A 17,047-nucleotide genomic window follows, 5' to 3' on the forward strand; every position below is an offset into this window, starting at 1 on the left:
CCCTGCCTGGTACTCCTGCGCTGGCGCCTGTGCTGCTGAGCACCTGCTCGCGGAGGAGTTGATTTATCTGTAATTTGTCAAGAGGAAAACAAGGAATAAGAAAATTCTGCAGAGCAATGATGCCCTGCATCTCCTCCTGGATAGAACTGCCCTAGCTGGCTACTCCATCATGCTCTTATGAGGACGGGGACTGGACTGGGAGGTTTTTAAGGTCAGCACCATCTATTCAGAGCAAGAGTAGAAGGTCTGACCTTTTCCAAATGGTAAGCTTTGTCAGTGCTCCCATTGGGATTTTTCCTCAGGTGACTGCTTAAATGTCACTTGTGGTAAAGCAGGGGATTGGAAGCACTGCAGAACTTCCCTTTCTCCTTCATGAGGCAGCACTGAGAGCTTCTAATGAGGTTGTATGTTTTCCTAAAGTTGAAAACATCAGAGAAGTGAATAGAAATGTGTTTTTCATATTGTGTCTGTCTTGTAAAGCCGTAGTTCTTGAAGACGTCTGTTTCTTTAGCAATGCAAAAAAAAATATCCTGTATAGCTACAATTAACACTGCAGCAATAACTCAGTGGCATACATTCCTTGTGTTTATTGATTAGCAAACAAGCCCCCTGGGGTTTACATCGCTTCCAACACGTTTGGTTCCAGCTGAATACCTGCAGTGTGCATTGATCTAAGTGTGTGATTTCTCCTAAATATCAGCCATCCTGTCCTATTGCATCACAGCTGTGTATGTGCTGTTGTAGCTGTGCAAAACCAAGTGGCTGAAAATGAAAAATCACCATGTGAAAAATGAAAGGGCACCTGTTCCAGTCTCTGTTGACATCCATGAGCCCTCTCCGTCACATTGAGGTTACACCTGCATAATTCACTTGGCTTCAATAGAGAGCAACTTCTGATTTATATTTGCATGTGTGAGAAGAAACTCAAGTCCCTCAGGGCCTGTGGCAGCTCAGTGCTTCAAAGAATCAGGTCCCTGCTGCAGAAAGGGACCAGATACCAAAGTTCAAAGGGAATGGATGCTTATTTTTTTGCAGCTTTTGTTTTCTTTGTGAGCATGAACTACAGATCATTGCACAGGCATTTCCAGTATAGGTGTGGCTGCAGTAATTACTGCGTAATTTTTTTGAAGGAACCTGCACTTACAAAACAGAGCAGGATATGAAAGCAGATGAACATGCTCTCTGAAAGGACCCAGTGTGTCCAGCTGAAGTTCAAAGGTTCGGGACAGCGGGATGAGTTCCTTGGCAAGACAAGGGCTGTGCTTGGTGGGTTATGGGGAGGCGTAGGTGCCTGCTCGCAGCACCCTTCCATGGCTCAGCACACTGAGCAAGTGCTTTACGCCGACGGGCCAGTGCAGGTGGTGAGGACAGACAGAAGCAAAGGGAGGATGGATACGAAGGAGAAGGAAGGCTCCAGGGAGGGTGGTGCTAGTGCTGTAGGAGCAATGATCTGGATTTGTTTCATCTCGTCAGCCTCTAACCTATTTTAAAGTTGATATTAAAGTATGAAATAGCGTGTGGCATGGAGGATGGAGAGATACAGACAAGCTTTCAAACCGGCATTGAGGTGCAGGCTGATTCTGCGTTTCTATTCATAGTTGTATAGCGGAAAAAGCACAGGCTGCGTGTGGAAGAGTGAGAGGAGGCTGATAGAGCATAAATACATCCATAATGGGGAATTTCTTCTTTCACCTGCATGTTGTGTCGGTTCCAACCAAGCATAAAGGTCTCCGTACACACTGCTGCCTTTGCTTCGTCTGCCGCAGCCTCACCCAAAACTTGCTAGGGAGGGTCATGTTGGGAGGACTCTGGCTGTGCTGCTCCAGACACGGAGGGGATGTGTCCTGTTAACTGCAGAGCTGCTTCATCGGAGCTCTGGTACCTGAGCTCCCCTTGCTGTCCCCCAACAGGGATCAGGTATTATTGGCCTCTCAAGTTCTCTTCCAACCCTCCTTTTCTCTAATTTAAGAAAAAGTGTCCCTCTCCCTTTGCTCTCAGGGGCACGGTCTCAGAATGATGGCTTACTGCAAAGATCTGAAGAAGTGTCATATTTTTTCTGAAATGCAGCTTTTTCTTTACCTTGTGCTAATTTCTAATGACTACTGCAGCAGCGATATTGAAGCAGGCTGTGGCAGGACTGCAGATGAGGGTGTGAGGACATCACTCTTGTTGAAAGACAGGGCTGAGATTTTGGTGGCAGGGGGCTTGGATGCAGAAAGCGAGGCGGGTTTCACCCTGCGCTCGCTCAGTCCTGCTCACCCAGAGCAATCACAGCTGTTGCCTTGGACTGTGGAATAAGAAGCAGTCTCCAAGGTTCATTAGGCCCTCGCCTATTAAGGGCTTTAAAAACTAGGGTCAGGACCTTGAAACAGATCTGCAGGCTGGGAGTGAGCGGAGTATGTGCGCTATCTCTGCAGCGCGGGGAGCGGTTTTGGTTCAGCTCCAAGTGGATCAGTGCCTGTGGTACAAAACCACCTGGAATTAATTGAAAACACTGGTGGCCATTTTCAGCAGAGCGGCAGAAGCAGGCTGAGAGACTGGGAACAAGCTGCCCTTATCCCCCGGTTATACTGGTGGAGGCATGTGTGGGAGGTTTGTGCTGATGCTTCCCACACTATATGCGCTTTGTGAACTTTCATTTCCAGGGCTGTCAAGACACAGTCTTTCATTACAATTACAGACGTGTTTTATTTTCTTGTAATAGAGTTGCACGCATTTATTTTCACTCTAACCATACTATCCCAAAAAGAAGGCACTACTTAGAATGAAGGCAACTTCTTACATTCAGATGCTGCTTTTCTGCTCTTGCGTATCTCTCTCGCTTTCCGTAGGCCTCGTGCATGGCAGCGTAATTGTGTGGGACACAGGACTCTACTCTTCAAACCCATGGAGATGAAGCCCACCAGAAAACAGTCTCAGATTTGGATGGGATTTCAAGGTGAATTCCAAATGTCATTAGAAAGATTTATTGGTTTGTATCTGATGAACAGTGTCATTTCTTTCCTTTCTATTCTTTGCCTTCTGAATATGGAAGTATATCTAGCGGAAAGAATACTTATTCACAGCGGCTGACTTTTGGTGGTCCCTTAAGGAAGGTTCCATGCTCTTTGCTGATCACGCCATTGATATTTTAGCATACGGAACAAAGTTAGGACGCTCTGGGTATTTATAAATGTGATCAAGGAGAATTATCCAGATGTCCTGTACTTCATTGGAGAAGTACAACTAAGGACAAATAATAAAATCAATACATTCCAACACTAATTTTTGTTGGCCTTGGAATCATGGAGGAGATGAGGGACTTCCTGCTCCAGGAGGAGGTCCCAGCTGGAAGCCAGGAGGGACTATAGCTGCAAGTCTGAGGAGCGTAAGGTGGAGAAAGGATACTTTAGTCAATGTGTGAGAGGAATTAATTGCAACTTACATTACAACAGTAAATTTAAGAATGAAGTCTGACCTGTGCTGAGATGCAACTCCTGTTGCGTTGTGTGCCTTGGTGAGTGGGAGTAATGTGGCAAAACGGGGTTTATTGTGCAAGTGGCAGAAGAAGGAAGCCTCTTGGTTCCAGCTCTGTGAACAGACCGTTGGTGGGCCTGGGCACTCTATTCTGCCCCAGACTTTTACTTCTTTGGCCTACTCTGTCCTCCCAGCATCTCCCTTGGCTTTTGTTAGGCCACGTTGTTCCTGCAGGAGAACTTTGATTCACCTTTTGTCTGTGGAGATGGGCCTTTCCTCTCTGCCCTCCACCTTTGGCAGTTCTTGCAGAACACTCCTGGTATCACCGAACTTCTGACCAGGACATAGAGATCTCTCATCCCCCCTAGTGCAGCTGGTTTTCCCAGTGCTGATGCTCCTGTTTCCACTACTGCAGGTTTTTCCTTGTGCACTATGATGATGTCTGGATGAAATCTGGCACTGCAGCTCATACATATACAGATATAGCTGCTGGACCAGTAATTCTTCTGTCTCCTTTTCTGCTCATAAGACATAGCTCTAAATTGAATCTCAGAAAAACGAGGTTCCAGGTCCAAGAAGTAGGGTAATGATTTGGAATGGGTTTTTCTCCTGTTTTGTGACGTTCCACCCAGGTGTGGTGGTTTTCTCCACACTACAGAGGAGGTAGGGGCCATGTTCTTCAAGGGGGAATTCCAGTTTGGGGTAATGCAAATGAAAACACCATGTGTGTCCTTCTTCATTCAAATTACATAAAAAAAATTGGTGATACGAGACATGAGCAAAGGCAGAACAGAGCCTAGAGTCTTTAATCTTTAAAATCTATTTTACATGATTAAAAGGATCCTGCCTGGAGAAAAGCGAGACTGGCTATTTATATCTCCATTCTTCTCCCCCCTGCCCCCCCTTTTTTTTCCCAGAAAATACTGCACAGTCTTTCACATCTGAAAGACCACGGCTGGCTGCCATTAATTTTAATGCTAAATCCTCATCAGCATTTCAAAACATTATGAAAATGTCTAAGAAACTGTCTTCTAGTAGCTTGAAAATATCGCAGGCAGCAACCTAAATAATACTGTAAGCGCTCCGGTAAGTACAAGAGCACATGCTGGAAAGGAAAGGAGAAAAATAAAGGGTTTTAGACCACCGAGCAAACGTCAGTTCTACAAAGCAGGCATAAATGGATTGCAGGATTTCATGGATGCTGAGAGTTTGAATTACTGACTGAGCTACACCTCACTTACAGAAAATGTGGTTTTCTTTTTTAGAGAAGGCATCAAATATTGAATGCGACTGTTTGCTGCGCAGTCTGCTCCGTCGACAAGTACATAAATAACCTTACATGTAGGCTTCTGTTTAGGCCGACAAATGCAATTAAATGAATGGAATATGGCCAGGACCCCAATATTAGTGCTCTCTTACACTGCATTGGCAAAGATGATGGATGCCAATTAAATGGAAATCAGTGGTCATAGGTTAAACAAATGATGTTTCTGATCAAAGCGGTGCTTCAGCAAAGCATTAAACCTGTCCTAAAGTCAAATACATGTGTGTTAAGTCCTGCTTAAAAATGAGCACGTGCTTAAGTAATTTCCTCCTTAGAGAAAGGCTGGACCATGCATTTTTGGGTTTATTTTTTTAATTGGGAACATCCATGCTTACCTACTTCTCTATGGATAGGTTTCATTGAGACAGTTACGCATGTGCCAAATTTCACTGGGGTTTCAGGACATGCTGTTGCTGTCTCACGCTCGTTTGTATTTATAGTGTTCCAGCAGGCTCGGGAATCTATATAGGGATTTCAAAAGCTCATGCTATTTCTGTTTTCATTGATGATGCTTTAGCTGAAGCTCTACCCTGAAATTGGTTGGCAGCGAAGGGCTGACGAGTGGTCCTTCTCCCGTGTTAGTAAGTGGGATGTTGCCAGTTGATGACGATTATCCATATCGTTAGCTTTGTAATAGTGACTTTTTTTTTTGCTTTGGGGAATATTTTTAAAAATATTGCCAAGGCTTTCTGCTTATGTAAGAATTAAAGTGAACTTTTTACCCTTTTCTTTTTGAGATCTGCAAACCTAAAGCCCCATTTTAATAATAACTAAAAAGAAAAAAAAAAAAGCATGTAATTTTTCAAGGGGGAAAACAAACCTTATTGTTTTTTCTCAGTTCAATTAAGACCTGTGACAAGAACTCTCTCCAAGCAAACAGAGTCAAAAATCTCAGCTTTGCTTGGGGAATGCTAGGGTTGGGGGAAAATGTAGAGTCAGAAACGAAGGCAGAAATGGGGAACTTTCATCAGCCCCTGGGCTGCTTTTCCTCTCTTTGATTAAACATCAGGTTTAAGTATCATCAACAATGTGAATTCTGAAGAATACAAGAGAATGCACTTCAGGCTGGAAAGCTTGTCTTTTATTCAGGTATTTAAAAAAAAAAAAAAGCCACTAGACTATTCTTGAAATAAATCACTGAGAGCGTTAGACACAGGCTGGAGGTGCACGCTACATTTTTCATTGCCAGCTCCTTGTAGCCAAGGTACATTGTCTTGTGCTTGGAAAAGCACTTCTCTCTCTTCTCCCTGCATAGCTCTCCGTGGTGGCATCATTAATGTTGATGGCTATAATTGACCACAAAGAGCAGACCTTTAGTCCCTACCTGATCTTTCAGAGTGTTTATACACTGCTCGCCTGACCACACAGCAGACTAATGAGCATTACACTTGACAAATATTGTCATGCCTAAACGGGAGATAGTGCTTCTGCTAAGACAAGCAGCAAGCCTGGGGGCACGTCATGCTCAAAGAGGAACGTTAAGAATTAATATTAATTCTCTTCCACTCACTCGGGGCCTGATCCAGATCCCTAATGTCAGTTAAGCCTTTCCACTGTGAGCTTTGCATCGCTCCTATGAAGTACCTCTTTAAAATACAATACAACTAAAGAGTATAATAAAGTTGACAGTAATAGCAGATGGTGCAGAGTTCTTTCAAACTAGGGTCAGGACTGTTCCAGTAGCTGGATGAGGTACCAATTTGAGATGAAAAAGCCCAGAACCTAATTCCTTCTATACTTAAATATCTGGAGTCCTGATACGTGTTGGATAGCACTCAAAATTTTATGTGCTAGAGCAAAACACGGTAAGCAATTTAAAAGAAATGAGGACCTGTGATTTTTATTTGCATTGAGCCCATCACGTGAAACTCTGCATGGCTGCTGTACGCAGTTTGCATGCGGAGCTTTGGGGGAAGCCCCCCTCTGCCCCACGCCAAGACTGCTCAGAAATCCTGGGTAATTCTAGCACCCCGTGTTGCTGAGCTGCCTTTTCCCTGCTACGTATGTGCGTTTTTCTTGATTATAACCAGCAGCAAAAGTTTTAATGAGTTTTGAGGTTCTCTTTCTAGATGCTATAATTTATTTTTATTTTATGTAATTGTAAATGGAGAGCAATTCTTGTGAAATGAATGGGATTACAAATTATGCTTGTGTCTAAATATCTCTTTGGTCTGTGTATCTGGTGTCTAGGCCCCACTGTGGATTTTTTTTTTATTATAACTTGCTATGATTTACTCAACTGTTATCTTTTTATTTTTTTTTCCTGACAGAATCCTTGATATCAGGTAGAGTCAGATGTTCCTGAAGTTTTTGGGCTAAGTTAAATAACTTTGCAACACAGCGGAAGAATGTGATGCCAAATAGAGGGGACAGCCAGGCGTCCAGCGTGCCGCTGAGAGCTGCATCTGCCGTGCTGCAGCTTGCTTTTGGATGTGCAGACTGGCTTGTGCCCAGAGAGCTTCTGACTAGCTCTGAGCAGCTGAGTCAGCTGGACTTCCCGGGGTGCTCTCGTGGTTCCTTCCCCCTCCCTGGGCTGCTGTGTGTGCACCCCAGACCAGCGCTGCCTGCGCGCGGTGGTTTATCTGGGTCTGCGCACGATACGGATCTCAACTCTGGTTTTTATCATCTCTCCTCCAGCTCCGAAGTACACCACTGCGACCTCACGCTCTTGACTAGCTCCTGAAGCGTGGAGGTGAGATGCTGGCTTGGGACTTTGGCCACCGCTACCTTTGGGCAAGGACCGGGGGGGAGAAGCGTTTCCAGCTGGGGAGGGCAGCTCTGTGCTGACCCGCTGCTTGCTGGAGGCTTGCGCTTTAGCATTGCTGATGGTCTCTGTCACCAGATATTCATCTAGGTCAGTGGAACTCAGCCAGCCCCACTGAAACAGGAGGGAGCTGGGGAGTGTGCCACCAGACTGCCACTAAGTCCTTTGGAAGGTTGTCCTGTTGACAGGAGATGATTTACTGGGATACATATCCAGCGCCAAGTCAAACTGAGCCAACTGATGCGAGTGGATCTCGGTTTAGGTCAGGCCTAAATGCAGCCCACAGTACTTTTCCTGCCTTGAGGGCAAGTAGTGCTTCGGCTGCTGGTGGGGAATTTCTTGGCAGCAGCTTGTGGAGGCAGAGTCCTGGGCTCCCGGTGCTGCCCTGGGCGTGCAGTGCTCCTGTGGCATCCCTGTCTCAAGCATGCCATTCACATGCTCAGCAAATCCCTCTGGGACAGATCCTTTGAGTCGGGATCTGCTCATTTTGTGTCCAGAATCTTTTGGGCTAAATGGAGGAAAAAAAAATAGTTTATAATCTAAAAAACTGCGGACTTTTCTCTGCAGTGCTGAAAAGCAAGTGCAGGGAATGCTTCCCACCAGCCTTGTTTACTTTCCCGCGGGAAGGACACGCTCAGTGCACCCATCACAGCCCCCCCGATCCTCGGGAGATACGTCCCGGCCCCCCAACCACACTCAGAGGTGCGTGGTGTGCAGTAATTGAGCCATGTGTCTGTTCAGGGCTGTCTTGATCCATGATGTTTGCTGTCAGCAAGATCCCTGTGGGAACCGCTGCAGATATGTCAATGTTCTCCTTCCTCTGCAGAGAGGCTCTAAGCTGCCAGGGCGGTTTTTAATGTCAATATCACCTAGTTGCTTTCACCTGTGTGCTATTAAACTGTTAATGTATCGGGGGGGGGGGGAAAACTCATCCAGGAGAGTGTATTAGGAATACCTAGATGAGGTAGCTGTGTTATCCTCAGCAAAATATTATTGTTATTAAATGTTCCCACCAGATACTTGGACAGCTTGCATTACAACTGCAAAGCTAACATTTCATTATAGGAAGATATATATTCATAATGGATTGCAATTTACCAAAATACACAGAGGGCCCCAGATTTGTCAGTGTGCATTTGCTCTGCAAGAAATACATCTCACTAAAAACCAGATGTCAAAATTAACAGTAGAGCTTTCGCAATGTAGGGAAGAAAGCTGACATTTCAGAGCTGGCAGTCCAGCTGTGTTAACGGCGTCAGGGAGCCTTTGTGCTATTAAGTACAATGTTTAGCAGTAGAGCTGCATTAGGAGTTTATTTAAATTATACGTGGTGGGAAATCACTATACTGTGTTGGTGAAAACAATTGCAATCAGGTGAGATCCTGGCTCCCTTCTTCCCCACAATATTTTCTCTTTCCGTTCGCTTGCTGTGTTCCTGTACAGCAAAATTTCAAGCGGTTGTAAGAATTACTTCAGTTCTGAGGAAATTGCTGGGGTTCATTGTCAGGGTCAGATTTGGGAGAGGGATGAGGGAGACAGGCATTTGAAAGCTCTTGTAAATGTCTGAGTAACTGTTCTGAAATGTGAATTATTGATTCATACCCTCCTGTTTCCTAATGTGCTTTATCGTCCTGGTAATTTAACCTAGTTTTCAGGGTATTTTTATCTGTGGCTTTCTAGAACCTGTATTACCCATGTATTTTATCTCATCTTTTTCCAGTTCTTAGATGTGAGGAAGTGAGTCAGGGCACTGATTAGCTTGACTAATTTGTTGGCATAGCTTTCTGTCAGGGGACAAAGGGTGCACGTTTTTAAAAATGACAGTAATTAACCATCGGAACAACACAAGTACTGGTGGATTCTCCAGTACTAGCAATAGTAGTGTCAGGAGGTAAGTTTTCCTAAGAGATGCCTCTGGTTTTCCACCGGCATTAATTTTTGGAAGCTCTATGGCCTGTACTACATGGAAGATGGATTGTCTTGATGGTCCACCGTGTCTTGGGAGTTCCCAGATTTGGTGCTTGGGCACTGCGTTTAGCTCTGCTCCTGTGTGCAGGAAAGGATGGGAGGAAGGGTTTGGTCACTCGGGCAGGGTCCATGCCTTGAGGAGTGTGTACTACAGAGCTGGAGATCTGTGTCTCAGGTCACATCAGACTAAGGGCAATGAATCGCTTGCCCTTAGTGGTGGGTAATTGTGGCTCCTGGAAGGCTCTGGGGTCCCTAATCGCTGGTCGAAACATGAATTGCAATTTCACAGAGCCTCCGTGTACTTGCTAGAGCAGATGCTGCATCAAAGGGTGCTGATATGGAGTTAGCCTGCTCCATGGGGAGGTGGGAGAGGGAAGGTGCTCTGGAGATGCTGCTGCATACAGGGGTGCAGCCTGAGAGGCAGGACGGGGCCAGGCACCCAGAAAAGAGGGATGCAAATATGGGGGAGATGCTCTCGGGGACCCTGTGGGAGTCAGTACCCCACTGATAATAAGACTGAGTGTATTTATCTGTAGGCACTGTCCTGGTCCTGGCCACTCGTGTTTGAGCACCCCAGAGAAGTGGCCTCGCTGCGTGGCGTCGTTGGGTGGGGAAAACATCCCCTGCTATAGGAGAAGGAAGCGCTGAGTTACCTGCGGACAAGGGAGATATTCAATTTCAAGGCAAGGTCATATTTCCTCTTTAAAATCCAGATAGATAGAGATTGCTGTTGACCCCAGCAGCATTATGTGACCTTATCTACCACACAGAGACTTTCCTGAGGTTTCTATTAGAGAGGGAGGCCTGCGGCTTGAAGCGCGAGTGTGGGGGCGATGCCAAGGGTCAATCCCACCCACGCCAGGCAGAGGTGGCTGGTGGGGCAGGTATGAGGTGCTCTGTGTGGCCAGCTGGGAGAAATAAGGGGAGGAACATCTAGAGGAAGACATCTCCTCAAAGGCAGCGCGGAGATGCTCAGCCCTCTCCGGTAACTCACTCGAGCGTGATCTTGAGCATCTATTGCAATGTTTTGCTGACCGGGGGCCCGGTGGAGGAAGCAGTCCTTAGGCAAATCACGGTGTATAAATACCTCTGCTGGGAGTGTAACTGAGGCCACGACGCTGTCACACGACACAGTCAGCAATAAATAGATTTCTGAATTAGAGAGAATCTCTGCTGTATTTCAGATATGGCTGAGCTACATGTACAAAATGTCCTTTGAAATAGCAGCTGTGTCTGTGTTATCTTCCTCTGAGAGATAAGCAATTATGAGAACGTTATAATGATTTCTTAAAAAAAAAAAAAAAAAAAAAGAATTTGGTCTAAACAGCAATTGCTTTTTAGCGCAGGAGATATTTAAACATCAGTACCTTCAATTGATTAAAAAGAGCTGTACTGATAATGCAGTTTTGTAGCTTGTGATTTGCACTGAATGGTGCAATGAATCATGATGAAAGGCTGGAGAGGAGATTTCTGATGGGACCTTCCGCTACATCGGTGGCTCTGAGATGGTGTGTTCATTTCACAAAGAAGTCTGCACTTGTATAAAACCCCTCATTGCTGGGGAATTAATGCCAATGTGGTTTTAGTGGCATGTTTTTGTTCATTAATGGTGAACACGGGTATACTTTGCTTCGCTGAAGGGCCTCTTAGGAGAGCTCTGTTTCTAAGGGATACTCGGCATTCCTCTGCACACTGATCTCAGCTGTACTTCTACTTTGAAGGATTTTTGAATATCACACTTTTATAAAATTTGCATTTCTCCTGACTGTTTATTAGTCATAGCAATTAAACATATTTTTCAGACTTTCCCAAATGCAAAGCAGATTTCTTCCACTTGGATAGCTAACCGCTAGAAAACAATCTCCCAACTAACAGGTACTATCAGTTAATTCTTCGGTCATAGAAGAATTTGTATCTTCTTCTTGAATCACCAGGCAATTTATTTATTCAAGCCCTCTTGGAATCTTGTGTGTTTCCTTGCAACGCAGAACTCTAGCACCGTTTTATGAGTAAGGTTAGCTGAGAGATGCTCACGGTTTAAGTGTGTCCATGTATCTAATGGGCAGCGTCAGGATGTTGTAAGCAGATGGGGCAGTTACCAAGCTGAGCTGCATTCTTTCACTCTGTTCTTTTAAATCCCGTTTGCACTGTGTGTAGAAAAACAAAGAAAAAAAAAAAAACTACAAAAGGGGGGGGCGGGTTTGGTCCAATGTACCTCTGAGCTGCCTTCTGAGCATCATTAATTTCACTTCTGCTTGAGATGGCACCTAGGTCTGGAATCCTTCTGTACCTTGGCTCCCGTAATTAGTCTGCTACCTCCGCAATGGGGTCTCAGCCGTCTAAATCCTTGTCTTCAAGCAAGTACTGACAGCCCCCTCGTGTTAAGTTTTGTAAACACTAATTTGTGACATCTCCTGTGGCTTAAATCAAAGCACTCAAGTAAAAGTAATAATACCACTGTTAAAGGGAATGTTACAGAAGAAAATGCCTGTCACCTGACACTAAATGGATATGACACTGAGCGTGTTTCAGGAGACATTTCTAATGAGAAGGCGCTGGGGGAAGAAACGCTGCTCTCGCAGCCCTGAAGCTATTGGCTCCGTGGCCTGCTCGGCAGAAAACAAGAAGGAAGAATATTGCTTATTTCAAGTCTGTTTTGTGTTTTGCTCAGGTGCACATAAAAGGAGGAGAACGGCCTGGTTCCTGCAAGTCTTCATTTGGATTGCAGCTGTGCGATCTGCTGGTGCATCTGACCAGAGACCGAAGCCCTGGTTGTGCCAGGTGCTGTACGATCAGGGGACACACAGGTTCCTCCCTGTCCCGGAAAACTTGCAGTGTAGCAGCCAGGGCAGACTATTACCTGAAATTAGGCCTAGAATATACAGCTCTTTCCTATTTGTCTCTCTTTTTTTTTTTTTTTTTTTAAAACTGGGCTTTTTTGCTTCCTTTCGTATTCATGTTGGTTTAATTGAATGCATCATTCCCCCTTTTCCTTTCTAATGCCCTGACCTCTGTTGTTTTATTATAGGAGCTGTTCCTGTCCAGCAATACTGGAAACAATAGAAGTTCTTGAAACCAAAACTACACTGTCACACTTTTTAATTTTCAAAGAAATTTCTGTAAACATTCATAGTATAACAATAATACAGATTTCCAAGCAGGTAGCTGAGCTGGTTGTACCCATCTGCTGCGTCTAAGCATGTTGACGGATAAAACAAACCTCTGTCAGCCTATAAGAAGCCCAAGCAAACTGGGAAAGCAAACAGGATTATCAGTAAGAGAAACATCACGTTGTGTAAATTCCCATCCCACGGGAGGAGTAGAGAGCAGGGGAAAACGCCTGAAGGTGTTGCCCATGAAGGAACTCTAGGCTGGGAGTGGATGGGTATCACCATGGGGCGGTGGGTGGCCTCTGGGTATCACCAGCGTGGAAACCTGCCAGGTGGGCAGTGCTCACATGCTGAGGCTTTCTGTCTCTTTCTACAGGCATTTGCCTGAATCCACACGATCTAATGGTGTGGAGCGCAGGACTGAGTGGGAAGGAGAGACTGGAGAACAGTTAGGAGAAGAGGTGATGCCCAGGGAGCAGTCTGGGCAACTCAGCTGGAGCTGAAGGTAAGAAGTGAGGGCAGGAATACAAGAAACGCCTCTACATCTGCAGTGCGGGGGGAGGAGGTGGTTTTGCTGTGTGAATCCTGAATGCACTCGAGCCTCCTAGAGACATCGATGGGCAGCAAATGACTGCAGTGTGGCAAGTGAATATAGCTGCATGCTGGCGAGGCCATTTCTTCTTTTGCTTCCCCCAGGTTGCCCAAGGTGTGCTCTAAGGACCCAGCTGCCCCGCTCACTGAGATGCCTTGCGCTGGAAGGAAGTGGCTGCTTTGTGGAGCTGGTGGGAAGGCGCCAGCGCGCACCAGCTGCAGCCCTGGCCCAGGCTCCGCTTCAGCTGGGTGCACGTTAGGGGACGGGCACAGCTGGCCGCGGTGGCACGCCGGCAGCTCCCCCTGGTCAGCACAACTGCACGAAGTCCTGCTGGCGGGGGGGTCTGGCCTTGCAGAGCTGCTCACGGGTCCAGAGGTTTGAGGTTTGGTTTGGAGCTGGGGAGCAGAGACAGCGGTGCCATGCACTGGCCAGCTCTTCCGATTTCTAGTGTTCAGTAATCCCTTATTAACAGGCAACAAACCTGGGCAGGAGCTGTAGTGTCGAGATGTTTCTAATCTCTTTCTTCTATTTCCCTTTTTAATTTATTTTAACTGAAAAATGCACTCTCTTTGATTTCTCTATTCCTTGTACGATTAGGGGAAACCCCTTCTAGTGAGTCTGAGTGCTTCTACCGTGGAAATATTTAGTACCGGCTCTGGCATATTTATGTTGGCTCCCTGATTAGACAATGTGCCAAGCTGTCCTTCGTGGCCTTAATTATCGCAACTTCAGGCCAGCGTTGCCTGCTTACAGCATAATCCCACGGCCTAGAGTGAACCCTGAAAATGCTTAATTAAATGACATTCCACAACAGATTAAGGAGTCAGAAGCCCAAGATAAAGAAAAAGGGAGACTGTGACCATAGGAGTGGCAGGTGGTTTTCCCTTTCAGGGTAACGCTCCTAGACAAGGACTGTTCCATTTTGAGCATATTAGAAGCCCAACATTAATTGGGAACAGTTTAGGGTCTGCGCTTGGCTGCTTGCATTTTCAGCGCAAAGCGATTCAGAGATGTCTCATCTTGGGCTGGTGTGTGAATGGGCCCTGTTGACTCTCGCTGATTTACATCAGCGGAGGATCTGCTCCCTGCTCGGCGTAATTTGACTGTCTCCGTCATCGTGTATGAATTATGGCCTGACCGTGCAGTCTGCTGGTGTGAGGAGGCGCTGCCGGGGGTGGCTCGCAGTTCACATGGTGCCGGGGCAGCTTCCCCCAGCCTGGTGTCGCCAGAGAAGAGCTGCGGGACAGACACCCTCGAGCAGCTTGTACAGCAGCGACCAGAGACATTGTGTGCTTTCTTTTGGGCACCTGGATGAGGCCCTTTGGCAAAGTCGGTGGATGCTTCTCCTGCTTTGCTCTTCTAAAATCCAGGGCGAGCATCAGCATCAGGCACCAAGAATCAGTCGGGGGTTTTATTACTGTTTTTTTAAAAGAAAAACAAAACCTTTTCTCTATGTAAAAAAACTAGTGTGCAGTTATTCGGAACAGACACAATCAAATTGTGTTAGGGAGTCCCCCGGGAGCCAAAGCCTCCGTCTAACCACAGAAGATCAGCATACAAACACAAACGCCGTAGATAATGTTACATTGCACAGATTAGGGCTCAAATCTTCAGCAAATCTGTTCAGAGCAAGAAAATGACAGCAAGTGGGGCACGTGCAGCACACCGAGCACGTCTCATTCAAAGGCCCATTGGTAAAGGCAGTTATTGCTAATATTGTGTTTTATCATATTATTTCTTAATGATTTGCTCTAACAACTTTCTTGGCTGAATAAACCGGCTGTGCAGAAGCTGACCTGGAGTCATTTCTTCTTTGCAAAGAGAAGTGGGTTGTGGTTGGGCGATGTGACGTCGACAGGGGTTTGGTTTGTACATTTTGTGTCCTTCCCCAGTCCTGGCGCATGATTTCAGCAATTGAACTATAGCACGGGAATGAATTAAATGTCTGTGCTAACACAGGGACCTTTACTGGGGGAAAGAAAACGTAGAGGGCCTGGGTGCAGGAGGTGCTGGTGGTGGGGGGGGTGATGTGCCTGGGGCTTTCACAGCTTGGAGGGGCTGTAGCTGGGCAACGGGGGTGGGGGGGAATGCATCTGCTGTGTACCTCTGGAGACCTGAGCATTAACTATCTCTTATCATACAAGTGAAAGGAGTTTAGTGGTCCCAACCTAATCCCCGGTGCACATTTGCGAAATGTACCACCTGCTTTGCCGCAACTGGAAGCTCTGGTTAAGTAGAAGCAAGGATTTTTTTATTTTTTTTATTTGCTAGCAACTGGAAGCTCTGGTTAAGTAGAAGCAAGGATTTTTTTATTATTTTTTTTATTTGCTAGCAGAAGCAAGGCGGATTATTCCTAAACTGCATCGGCTAAACTGTGCGGGGAAGTGCAGCACATCATTTCCCTATCTCTGAAATGGAGAAGATTTTTTTTCTTTTTGCTGAGCAGGGCTATTCAGGTGGTGGGTTTTTAGCGTGAGGACTGTCTCTCACCACAGCTCAGCGGCTGCACACGCTTGCTACCTGTGCTTAATCCCTTGCCCCATGACTAGTCCCCATGGGGTGCTGGAGCGTGCGCCAGCATCAAACCTGCCCTAAGCCTGGTCTCCGCTGGGGTTCATCTCCACTGCTGAAAGGCTTTTACAGAGAGCCATCCTCTGCCTGAGTAGTACACGGCTTTGCCCAGCACAGTGCATTTACCAACATTAACATTTATCATCTTCAATTGCAGATTTCCTTTATGCCAATGAAAAGTGAAAAAGCTTAAAAGAAGCCTCTTTTTCAGTATTCCATGGAGGAATAACCTAGGGCAATACATGTGGCATAAGGATTTTTATTTACCTGCAGGTATTTCATGCTTGGAGCCAACAGGTCTGCACTGATTCCTGTTCAGAGATTTTTATGTGGTAAAAAGCATCAGCTCAGATTTATTTTCTTTATTCTGTATTTACTATCATTCCTCAAACTGAAAACTTATCTTGTTTCACTCTGAAGACCCAGTTCTGCAGGGGTTGGGGCACCCTCAGTTTCTTCCTTGACATCTCTAAGTTGTCCGGCAGCACCTAGCTCGTGGATGCTTTGCTCTTCGGCTGGGCGGAAGATCAGCCAGAGTCAAAGCTTGGAGATCTTACCCTTGCTTAGTCTTCATGAGGCTTGTGCGTGTGTGTGCGCACACAAACCGGGACTCCCCTGGGCTGCAGCAGAGCTTTGTGCAAGCGAAGCCCCCGCCTGAGCGCAGCACGTTGTGCAGACCCCATCTGAAGGCCTCCTTTGCGGCTGGAGCAATATAAAAGTCTTTAGAACCAGTCTTTAGTCTTGAAAGTGCTTCTTTGAAGTCTCTGGGCCTTCATGTGTCCTCCAGACTTTCATTTAATGTAGTATTTTGTTTTGGTAGAGTGTTGGTTTTGGTTTTGTTTTTGTTTAAGATTTCAGGTAAGATTTCAACAAGCTTGGGAAGTATCAAAGTATAAAATACTTGCCTGAGTCTTAATCAGTCCAAACCGTTCTCTTAAGAAGGAAAAATAAAGGCTGTTAAAGCAGGCCAGACACTTAGAAGGCAGCAGATGTTTCTCTTTATTGTCAGAACGGCAATCTTTATTAAATACCAAAGAAAGCCCTGTAAATCCGGGAAGGCAGTTGAGTCTATGCTGAGGACACCTCTTCCTCAGGCCAAACGGTCTTTTCTAAGCCATTTGTTTTTCCTGCTGATCCTTCGATGGCGTTTCTGTGACATAAAAGCAAAAGGGAAAATGAATATTTAACCACGGAAATAACCGTATCGTTTCAGCTTGAAAAGAGAACGTGGGAAGTGAAGGAAAGAGCTGAGCCGATGCCTT

At 45.9% G+C, this 17,047-nt stretch overlaps 1 long non-coding RNA gene across 1 annotated transcript; it reads left to right on the plus strand.

The window, feature by feature from the left end:
• Positions 1-12,064: 12,064 nt before the first annotated feature.
• LOC141750699 (uncharacterized) lies at positions 12,065-15,002 on the plus strand. The gene is made up of 3 exons (XR_012589755.1): positions 12,065-12,786; positions 12,999-13,127; positions 13,319-15,002. It is a non-coding gene; the product is annotated as an uncharacterized LOC141750699 (long non-coding RNA).
• The last annotated feature ends 2,045 nt before the right edge of the window (positions 15,003-17,047 follow it).

Source organism: Larus michahellis, chromosome 13 (genome assembly GCF_964199755.1).
Source record: "Larus michahellis chromosome 13, bLarMic1.1, whole genome shotgun sequence".
NCBI classification, from domain to species: domain Eukaryota; kingdom Metazoa; phylum Chordata; class Aves; order Charadriiformes; family Laridae; genus Larus; species Larus michahellis.